General features: G+C 40.5%; 1 protein-coding gene across 3 annotated transcripts in view; it reads right to left on the bottom strand.

Moving 5' to 3' along the window:
* LRRC4C (leucine rich repeat containing 4C) overlaps positions 1 to 12,023 on the bottom strand; it is a 166,677-nt gene that overhangs the window by 72,996 nt on the left and 81,658 nt on the right. The window contains exon 3 of one of the 3 annotated variants that reach the window (XM_028516033.2): positions 4,074 to 4,147. The exons of the other annotated variants lie outside the window; for them this stretch is intronic. The gene's annotated coding sequence lies outside the window, so the exon portion shown is untranslated. The remainder of the gene's footprint in view (positions 1 to 4,073; positions 4,148 to 12,023) is intronic. 3 annotated transcript variants of the gene reach the window in all.

Here is a 12,023-nt window from a genome sequence, read left to right on the forward strand (position 1 = left end):
TTCAGTTAGCTGAGATAATGAACTTGGAGTCTGAGCACAGTGTCTAGCACAGAGTTGGTGTATATTAACCATTGTTATCATGTTAAAGGGCTAATTAGTCTACATATGCAGTCCTTATAATGATCCTACAATGGCACTAATTATAGCAAATTGAGCTACAGTCATGACTTACCCAAGATTACCAGTAAAGACCGGGCTGTCACTAACATACAGATAGCCACCTGTGGAGTTTGCATTTTCTCTAATGTGTCAAACTGTGTTTTATGGGGTATCTCAACACTATCGGGATAATGAAGGGGTTCAAAACATGACCCACCCCCACCAAAAACAAAATAACTAATCAAAAACAAGGTACTCCATATTCTACTAGCCTCACTTAGAAACACAAACTATGAGATTAAAGGAGAAGTTTATTTCTGCTTGAAAAATTAATGTTGTGTACACTGAAGCTTCCAGCACTAATAATTCTCTCATGTGTAGCACTTGAGCTCGAGCCTCCATAAATTGTGCAAACCTCAAGATTAGCCCCCTTCATTTGCCTGCTTATCTGACCAATGGGAGATTATAATGAACTAGACTGGCACTCACCTATCATATCAATTTACAGGTTCACACAAAAAATATACTTTATTTGCCAACAGATAATCCACACTGCCCTCAGTGGCCAGATATTAATCTCGTTAAAAAGGTGGCTCCATCATGTCCTTTCGTTGCTCAGAAATGACCAAGGCTTCCCTGCAGCTGCTGGAATGTGAGCCCTGCAGCTCAACTCACATTTACAACTTTGGACCCTCTAAGCCAAATGTTCTTACCACTAATTCTTTGCAGGGACTCACCGCATTGGCGGGATGGAGCCGCACAGGACGCTCGCTGTCCTGCCACATTGCCCCCTTTCTTTCCATTTTAATTCTACCCTGTCATCCTCAGCGGAACAGCCCACAGGTTCTGGCTATTGCAACGATACCGATTACGGCAATCGTGTTGTTTCTTGTAACCTATTTATTGTATTCGATGCTTGGATAATATGTTTTATCTCCACCACAAAATTGCAAGCTCCTGGGAGACCAAGGCTCTTTCTGATAATAAAGGTCTTTTAGGGCCCGGCATAGCACTTCTCATCTAGTTAGCATGGGGGCCATCCGTCAAGCAAGTATTATTAAGCCCATATTACATACCATGTTAAATATAGGTGCTATGCCATTACTTCAAAATGCAACATGACATGATCACTGTTCTTACAGGGCTTCTATTTAATAAGAAGGAGCTGATTACTTTATCAGCACTTTCAATAAAGTGGGGTAAGTGGGGGAAAGTTCATGTTCCAGAGAAAGTGGCAGCGGCAGAGGTGACAGGGTGAGGGCTTTTTATGGCAGGTACCCCCTTACTCACTGAACAGAATAGTTTGGAGAGAAGAAAGGAAGGGAAGGAGAGAGGAAGAGGCGGGTGTTAATGTTTTATAACATTGTTTAAAACATAATGTTTTATTAAATATTCCTGTGCTTTGGTTGCTCATAAGTACACAGACAAATGAGTACAGAGATAGACACACTCATACACACTACACACCGTTTACCTACATACTCACTGTGAAAAGCGTAAGGTCTGACTCTGCGTAAATCTACAGCCATCTGTTTTCAGCAGAGATCCACCACAGTCCCATTACACACTTGCCTGAACGGAGGTCTAAGCTCGTCCATTCAGTTACCTTCCTTACTAATTAACAATTGATATGAGATATACAGATCCTCCACAAGTATTCTTATAATATGAATGCAAATGTCCCTAGACAGCATGTGATGCACCATCAAATGCAATCGATTTTTATATATTATTTATCTATTCCTTGGAGAGAAATAAAGGAAGTTCATTTCGAAGCTCAAATAAAGTTAGGTTTTAAATTCCAATTCTAGGTTAAGATTCATGCCAGCTTTTATTTAGCATATCCACCCACCCGTGTCCATGGGCCTTTCTGGTTCTGAAATATGGAATAATTCTACATGTATTTACATTCTGCCAGCCTGCTTATTCAGCAAGCTTTCTAAATAGAGGCTGGTTGGTGCCAGGGTAACAAACAGAGCCAAAGGGGACTTCAGATGGGCCACAAGGTCAGAAATGGATACTCTCACAAATGATGATTACAAAATTACAAACTGGACAGGATTGCCTTCTGCAACGATCTCCCCAGAAGGAGGTGAGGGAGTATACATTGGGGATATACTCCCCAACAGGGATATGGAAGATAAATGTTTGGGCAGCTGAAAGACAAGTACAAAAGTTTTGAAGCAGGAAAAGCAGATGAAGACAAGGAGTTGAAAGTTAAGGGCAAAAGGGTCACTTTTATTATGGTTCTTGGGGGAGGTAGCATCAGACTGCGTAGGGCCTTGTGTATCAAGAATCAGGTTCTTCCCTGATTGAAATGAGCCATTGGTTTTGAGCTACAAAGTGACTCACTAGACTTTAATTTTGAAAGGATTCCCTTTTTCTTCTTTAATTCAGCTTGAGGGAGTGATTAGGTTTCACCAGAAAGACCAGGCAAGATAATAGCTTAACTAGTGGGGTAGAAATGACTGGTCATTTTACAAGGATATTCTAGAGTTTAATTATATACTATCCCTTTAAGATAGCCAAAATCTGATTTTTTTCATCTGTTGTTAATTTCATTTCCCAAATAGTTTCCCTTGTGAGAAATTCTCTTGCAGAAAGTACAGGAACTGCAGCATACGAGAATCAGCCTCAGATGTTCTCCTAGAGGACCCCATGGAGTAGGTGCTATTTTCCTAGAAAACTGAAAGCAAACTTGGACAGAGTAATTGGCCTAAGGCCACACAGAAATGCAGGTGATGGAATTTGAATTCAGAACCAGTGACCTCTGTGGCCCAATGTTCCCTGCTTGATCATTAAAACTCTTATTATTGCTTTTGAAAATAAGAATCCTAGGTTTGCAAATAGCACAGTTCTAGTTTTGTAGAATTTCACAATTTGGATAAGTATCAACAAATACCCTGGGGGAGCTGGATTGGCCAGATGAACCTTGAGCGCTAAATCTGTCCTCCCCCAGGTCAGGACTTTCTCTTGGTTCCCCCACCAAACAATCCACAGCCAGTCCTGAGAAAGTGTGCCCTCTGTGAAGTCACTGGCTGAACAGACCTTTATGCAACATGTTGGGTAAGAGTGCAGTGTATTTATGTAATGCAAGCGCATGTGCACGTGTGTGTAGGAGAGGGAGGGAGAGAGAGGCAGAGAGAGAGAGACAGACAGACAGACAAAATTAGGTAGAGAAAGGTCTTGATTCCAGGTATGCAAAAGTGTAGGCACACTGCACACCATCCCATCGCATCTCATCCTGTCTCATCCCATCCCAAGGGCACACAAGGCAGAAAGGACCCACCAAACAGCCTGAATCTGCCAGCCTCAGCCTTGGACCTCGCACTTGGCCATGGGAGTTGAGGGAGGACCAAGCTCATCTTCTTTAGACTTCAGTTTGCAAATGAGATATTTGAAAGCATCAATCCATAGAGTCCTTGCTTCTCCCCTTCTCATCTCACTCTTTCTCCGACTTGCTCATTGTTTTTTTAAACTAATTTTTTCCCTTGTAAAAGGAAATGCATCCATCCCTCTTACTAGGTACAGCAATAAAAGTAAACAATTCTTTCCTTCTATTTCAAAGAAATGAAGCCTTTTACTTTTATCTTCCCAAACAGACTAGAAGAGAGAGGCTTTCTATTTTGCCCCTCAGCAGTGGGAGTGAACGCTTTCTATTTCAACAGCTCTACCCATGTGCCGCTGGTTTCCTTCTCAAAGGGTCAGTCAGTGAAGCCCACAGAGCCCACACAAGCCAGGTGTGAGAATGACCCAAAGAACCCCCACAGACATTCAGATGCCCGTTTTGAACAACAACTGTTTTAAGCATTCTTAACTAGGAATAGAGAAATGTCAGTTCCTGAGGGAGCAATGATTTTAGGACAGAGGTTTGTGCCTCCTGGTGACATGGGGGTGAGTGGGGGGAGAAGGATCAAGCTTAGGCTGAAACACTCACATGGGGGGGGGGGGTGGAAAGAGAGGGAAGAGCTTACCAGGCAGAAAATGCAACCTCAGGTGTCCCTCATTCCAAAGACTTTGAATCATTCCTTGCATTCAGTTACAGGAGCTGTTCAGATGAGGGTGATAATGAAGCCAAATTAGCACAGAATATTGGCTAAGGATGGAGGTGCTAGAATCAACAGAGATCTTTGTTCCAATCCCAGTTCCCACACTCCTGAGCTATGTCATTTCAGGAAAGGTGTGTGAACACTTCTGGCTCCCACTTGCTCATGTCCAATAGAGCTCAGTAGTCATAGGATGGTTGGGCTTCTTAAGGAAAACAATGTGTGGGAAATGCTTATTCAATACAGAACCAGGACAGCCTTCCTCTGAGGGTACCTAGCTGATTACATCAAAAGGGACTCCCCAGTACACAGGCCAGAGGGAGGCTGTCCAAGGAAGGCAGCATTCTGAAAAGGATAACTGGTTAGCAACTGTGTCCCCATCACACATCAGCCCCAACTGAGCCCCTAACCTTGAGAAAATTACTCAATCATGAAGAAATGGCATCAGATGGTGGCAAAGCCAGACAGGGAGAGGACATCCAGATCATCACTCTGTCTCTGTGCGCCCCAAATTATACTACCACAGCCAGGTCACTTCCCCAATGTGGGTCTCATTTCTCTTTGTGTCATATGCACGACTTGGGTTAAACTCAGAAGCTCCAAATTCTAAAACTATTTGTGGGCTTAATTTCACCAATATGGCGGCTCCATTTCTGACTCTATGAGCATGACAGCATTGGCCAAATGTCCCCAGTTCCTTTATGATGGTCATTCATCAATTCCAACTATGGGACCAAAAGAGGAGCAGCCAGAAATCAGCCTGCAGGGGTACATGCCTGAAGGGAGGGGGCAAAATTATTACCAGAAGTGGTCAAATCCTGACCATTTCTTGGGGAAGCTGTTAGTCAAATTCACTGCTTTTCTCTGGGACCATTTCCCTTCACCTCACCTCCTGCAGGGCAGGACACAGAAGGGGCCTCAGCTGTTTCTCCCACAAAGACAAATGGGTCTTAAATAATTTGTACTTACAGTATTAATTATGAAATCATCTATTTACTTGTTTATCCTTCTTTGCAAATCATTCTAAAAATAATATTATTTAAACACTGATTCATGTGCTGTGCCCAAGTGAACTCCCCAGGGAAATACTAGTCATTGTAGTGTTTGAAAATGCCTCTCTAAATTAGCAAGCCTTGAACAGACTCTATCGGCAAATTCAATCATTCCTCTGCACTGGGTATTTTTATGTGTGGCTCCCTTAAATGGCTGGAGTTCACCCATCCTCAATTCCAGTCAGTCTGAAATGACATGAATCTGTTGTAAGTTTAGGGGCATCGACTCCATTAACATTAATATACAATGAAGAACCACACAGTATCGTAAAAACAAAAGCTTTGCACAATATCCGAAAAGCCTTTCAAGAGAAGAATACACACTCCCCTGGCTGGCGTAGCTCAGTGGATTGAGCTCGGGCTGCAAACCAAAGTGTCACAGGTTCGATTCCCAGTCAGGGTACATGCCTGGGTTGCAGGCCATGACCCCCAGCAACTGCACATTGATGTTTCTCTCTCTCTCTCTCTCTCCCTCCCTTCTCTCTCTAAAAATAAATAAATAAAATCTTAAAAAAAGAGAGAGAAGAATACACAATCTAGTGATAGATTCTTTTCCTCATACTATCAAGACTATATATAGCATACAGGTGCTGTTCATATTTATACAATTTCCCTCCATTCAGGTGAAAAAAATGGGGGGAGGGGTACTACTAGATTTAATTAGCTCCCTAATTCCTGGGTTTCCCTAAGCAAATAAGATACTTTGTTGCTAAAAGCAGAAGCTAGTAATTTTATATTAGAGGCACCACCACATGTTTCCCCCTCATGTTGGTTACTGCAACTGCAAAGAGATGACAATTTAAATGTCTGGATTCTATAAATAGAAAATGAAAAATAATTGGAGCTCATGAAGGAACACCATGCAGAAACCACAAGGAAGGGAAAGGAACTGTCACGGAACAGCATCTCGAGTGGAAATGGGAGCTCGCATGTTAGTTAGGCTTTAGACCCCTCAGAGCTCTGTCATTACAAAGGTGGCAGTTCATCTGCCCAGTGTGGAGGGGCTGACTTCATGGCCTTTATCTAAATGAGTGGAATTCCTCATGAAACCCTCTTTCCTGGATTTCGAAGCTGAGCTGAGGACACAGGAAATTTCAGGTTCGTAAAGTATCGTAACAGAGATCCTTTCTAACCACAGAGTTCACACGTGACGTCCAGGTACGTCATCCTTGACATGTGTTTGACCCACACAGCCTTAACCATCCCCTCAGCATGATTACCCTTTAGACGGGCTTTTCTTCCTGACTCTAGAACCCTCATCACCTAGTTTTTATAGCATTTACTTTAGAAAACTTGTAATTATAAATACCTTCTCTGATGCTTTGATGCACAAATTTTTTTAAAAACGTCTTGCCAGTCTTGTCACTCAGAAACATCCTTCTCCAGGACCTGGAAACTGTCTCTTTGAAATGACATTAGCAAAGAAGATGGTGCCCCCTTTTCCAAATTTCATCGGGAGGGTAGAAGCCTAACTTTTGTGGGCACCTTGTTCCAAGCTGGAAAACTACCCCTTATCCTAGAGACAGGTGAAGTTTATTTTTCTTTTAGATAAAGCTATGACTTGCCCCTACCTCCAGAACAGCTCACTCAAGCCCTTAATAAAAGGCTTAAGTCCTCTTTCTCAGTGGAGTTAAGTTGACACTTGATTGAAGCCTCTGACCCTTACTGCAACAGCCTTGAATAGTCTTCCTCGCCTTCCTTTAACTTTGGCCGGAGCAATCTCTGTCTTCATGTGTTCATCCTGCCCATGCTTGGAGGTTTGTGACAAAGAGCAAGGGTCCCAGCAACTTATGGGCGGCCATTCTTTCCTTGTTCACCCCTGACCTTAGATAATTCTCCCATTAGCAATGCTACCAACTTACTCTAGTTCTGCCTTTGGGGTCCACATAGAGTAAGCCTAATGTTTTATATATCATTTAAATATCTAAAGGAAAGTTCTCCAGGGTCAGTTTTCCCAGGACCATGACACAGAGCTCTGAGCCTTAGGGCTTGAATTTGGCTGTGTTTAAAAAAAAAAAAACACACTCTGTAAGGAAACATAAACACAGGTGGAGCTGGTTTCTAGGCTGTGGGAAATTGTGACTATGGAACAATCACCCACAAAGGCAGGACTCATGACTTCACAGAATAAGAGAGTCAAGGGATTTTCAAGTTACTTTTCTTATAATTAAAACATCCTTGATTTCCTGAAAGAGAACTTGAATGAATTCCTTAGTCACACAGATACCAATAAAGCCTAACTTAATTTGGATTTACCCAAGCTCCTGGTCATCTTAGGTAACTAGTGATGCATTGAGTGTTTCTATGCCCTTTGAGTCATACTCAAGGGAGAAGAAGCTGGAACCACAGACAATGACTTAGGCTTAAACTAAACTTTAAAGATAAGCATTTCATCCAGTCCCAGAGCAACTTCTCCATATGGCTGTCAGAAGCAATGCGTCTCTGTGGAGCACTCCCGTGATGGGAATCAAACTTCCAGGGGAGCCCACACCAGCGTCACCTGGCTCTCCATGCCTGAAAATGCTACCAGACACTGAAACCTTTCCTATGTTTCAACACCGATCCTTGTTCTGCTCTCAGAAGCAGCCTAGAACATGTCTAATGTTATCCCATAGTGTGTCAAAGGAAACACTCAAAAATGTAAAATCATGACTCTCATGCACATATAAAAATATACACACATTTACAGAATTAATTATGGTCAATTATAATATGAGGAAGCCAAGAAGTTAAACCAGTTCAGAATCAAAGTCAAAACACTACAAAATTACATGCAGTACAGGAATGTTGAACTAACTTGCAAATGAAGACAAACTAATTTTTCCACTGGGAGAAGGAAAGTAATTGAAATTCTGCTGGCCAAGAAAGAATTTGCATTTCCATCAGCTACCTATAATTTATAGAGGTGCAAAGTAGCTTAAAGACAATGAACAGGACTAGGATGGAACAACATGGATAGGTGTGCTCGAGCACATGAATAGCTTTCCACTGAAGTATTCTTTTTAAAAATATGGACAGAATCTTAATATTTCCTATGTAACTGTAAAAAAAAAAGCTCTGAAAACTGAAAGCTATTATTTTATATATTTGGCATGTATATGTCTCTTAGTGTCAACAACCATTTATTTTAACACAGAAATATTAGTGTATTTTATTACAACAATTACTCCCCACACCTCTGAAGGCATAATATATACTATATTCACATATTAGCTTCTTCAAATCAGAAAACATCTGAATTTTTAAATCCATTTAGACAACTAGTGATAGTGCGCTGAGTGCTTTAGTCAGCTTTTGCCTTAGCTAGTAGTATGAATCTCTTCCCAACTTCATGCTCAGTGATTTCTGTTTGGTCGACTGATTATCCAACATGGGAGTATTTACAGAAGAAAATAAGAGAGCTACAAATCAGGGCTTTTCTGTGTTTGTACATGTATGTGTCTGTGTGTGTTTTCTGAGAACCAGTTGTTAAACATTTACCAGCACACCACTGCCCCCTAAGAAATTCAGGTAGGGGATTACGCACCTTGATCCCAGCAACGTGAACAGGATATGCAAGAATAAATACACTAATTCCCTGTCCTAAAGGAGTTCACAGTCTAGTGAAGAGTTTGTGGTCTAGTGAATAAGTTTACACGTTCATAAACATAAGATTGTTCTAGGATTTATGTTTCCCCCAAGGTGGCTGTTTCACAGCACACTGGTGAGCCTACTGTCCATCATAACATAGATAAAATCTAAGTCAATTCAATTTAAGAACTATGCAGGAGTGTGAGGCCACTAGATGCTTCCGATGATATAAATAGTAGATGATGTTCCCGATTTAATTGGAATGTGAAAACACGTATTTCACTTAGACATAACTTGTGATAAAGGCTGAGAGCTTCCTTTCAAGTAATGATTTTTCGAGGAAAGAGATTACGTAACCAAAACCTATTCTGTGCATTTTCTCTACTCCACAGTGTAGAATTAACCTTAGTCTTGTCTTTAATGGGGCACTTTTTAAATATAACAAACATATTTAAACACTAAATATGTGCCAGGAACTTTGCTAGATAGCAGAGTTTCCACCATAAATAAGTACTGCATTCAATTTTTAAGAAACCTGTATTCCAGTGGGAAAGAAGAATATGGCACGTAATCATGATAATACCTAATATATAAGAGAAGTATTGGGTTGAATACAGATCAAAACAATTAGCTCTGTGGGAAAGAAGTAGGGAAATCTTTTCAAAGGAGACACCACGAAGGAAGAATTAGACTTTGTCAGAGAAGGGAGGAAGGACGTGCAAGTCGAAGGAAGTGGTATGTGAAAAGCTCTGTACAACGTACACAATGCAGGATCCTTTAGGAAAACAGACAAGACAGGTCAAGAATAGAGTGGAGTATTAAGATTTCTGCATGCCTTCAAGACAGGGGACAATAGAATAAAGCTATGGTGTTCAAGGCTTATTTATATATAAAGATTCCAATAAGGAGAAGAGAACATGAAAGGGGGAAAAAGAAAGAAATCTCCTGGATACACAGGTATAAAGTTTAGGGCTCAAGACTTTCTGAGCTGATCCAAAGTCTTTAGAAAGTAAGCATCATGACAACAGAAAACATTCCATATTCATGTTTTATCTTCTGGACCTAATGAAAGAGTCTCCCACATGGTAGGCGATCATTAAACACTTGGTGAAGTGAAGAAGAGAAAAATAAGACACTCAAACATGGCAACAGTCATTTCATTTTCTACTTTGCTTTGGCTGCAGATACCATGCTAGCTTCACTCTTTACGGTGCTGGGATTATCTCCCCCTTTAGTGCATTCAGATCTCCCTGATCTCTCTCCCTGTTGAACTTAACTCCTAAAACTCTCAGTCCCTGGAGTCCAGCTGCCTGGCCCTCCTTGCATTTCTGGAGCACAGCAGGGAGAAGTTTCTTCAAACACTTTCCCTTGAAGGCACTCTTATTACTGTCCTCTCTGCTGTAAATCCTCCCCTGAACACCTTGTCAAAGACACTCCTCCTCCTCCTCCAGCTCTCTTATTCCTACTCTCCCTTACTATGCTTTATTTACCACAGTCTGACATTATATTATAGATTTGCTTATCTTTTATCTTCCCCCATCAATAGTAAGCCCCATACTGGCTGATAGTTTGTGTTGCTTACTCTTTTATTCCCTGCACCTAAATCATCCCTGGCACATAAAGGTACATAGTAAAATTTTGTTAACTAAAATGAATCAAAAAATAAACTGTATTCTTTGGAATATGTACTTAGAAAGTTTTTTGAGATATTTTTAAAAGCAAGTACTAAATGTTAATAAACTTAAAAACAAACATGAGAAATCACTAAAGAGAATTCAAATAAATTTGCAAAAAAAATGCTTCATAGGAAGTAAATATATCTAAGAAATTAAAGTACCAAGGAAAAGCAACAAAATACCTAATTAAAATGAAAGGTCAGAATTTAATTGGCTAATAGCTCATCCAAAGGCCATTTTTCCTTTCTTCCTTTAAAATCCTAGTTTTAGTTTGGGACCTATACAGAGCCCCAAAATAAACAACTGCATTCCCTAGAATCTTTTGTCCCTAGGTATAGTCATATCACTAAGTTCTGACCACATGGAATATAAGTCAAAGAGTCCTACAATAGTTTCAAGGATGATGCTTTAAAGAAGTAAATTCAGAACATAAATAACTTCATAATGCCCTTCCTCCATTTTGCCTTTCTGTTTCCTGGAATGTGGACACAATAGCTGTGCTTCATGTTTTGACCTTGAGGCTTAAAACTTTATGTTAGAATACTAGAACAGAGGCATAGAAGAAGGCTGCATCCCTTATAATTTTTAATAACTATCATACCAACTCTGCACTATACAGTAGTTCGCCTTTATCTGAGGATGTGTTCTAAGGCTCCCGGCGAATGCCTGAAACCACGGATAGTCCCAGACCTTACCAGACTGTTTTTTCCTCCTATACTTATGTACACTTTATGGCTTCTCTTTGGCATATCAGAATTGCTAACATCACTACTCTTGCATTTTTGGAGTAATTTTTAAGTAAAATGAAGGCTACTAGAACACAAATGTGGAGATGCTGGACAAAGGGATGATTTGCATCGCAGGCAGAATGGAGAGGGATGGCAAGAGATTTTATCATGTTCCTCAGAATAGCACAAAATTTGAAACGTATGAACTGTTTGTTTCTGGAAGACTATCCATTTAGTATTTTCAAATGGCCTTTGACAACAGGTACCTGAAACCACAGAAAGGGGAACTATGGATAAGGGGGACTACTATATGTCCAGAATTTTCCACAGAACAGAATAAACCATGTATGCTGGTGCCGCTGCCATTTATATAAAGTTCTTACCTCATGTTAACATCTTAAAATATCCTCAGAGGCATGTTTATTTGCCTGACAAAGCATGTACCAGATTGGGTAGTCACCAGATAGGACACTCTGCTTACCAGACTCAGTAATGAGTCAAAGTAATCCAAAATAGGTACTGTTGTAGCATTACTGTTCTTATTGTGATTGTTGATATGTTCACCACTTGTTTAGGTAAGGACATCTGTTAATTTTCATGATTTCACTAAGCTCTGTATAAATATTAATTAAGCACAACAGCTATGAAAAACAAACTAAATGCTTGTTATTGTGGATTTAGGAGCAAAGCACTCAGGGTAATTGGATGCTCATTTGGGGAACTTCTAGTAGTTTGTAAAAACAGACAACTTGTACATGGCATAGGCAAGATAAACACAAGGGAAATACAAGGACTGTGAGAGCATGAAAAAGTCTCTGATGCTACTAGGAAGCTAAATGTTCAGGAATTACA

The sequence above is a fragment of the Phyllostomus discolor genome, chromosome 6 (genome assembly GCF_004126475.2).
Source record: "Phyllostomus discolor isolate MPI-MPIP mPhyDis1 chromosome 6, mPhyDis1.pri.v3, whole genome shotgun sequence".
NCBI lineage: Eukaryota > Metazoa > Chordata > Mammalia > Chiroptera > Phyllostomidae > Phyllostomus > Phyllostomus discolor.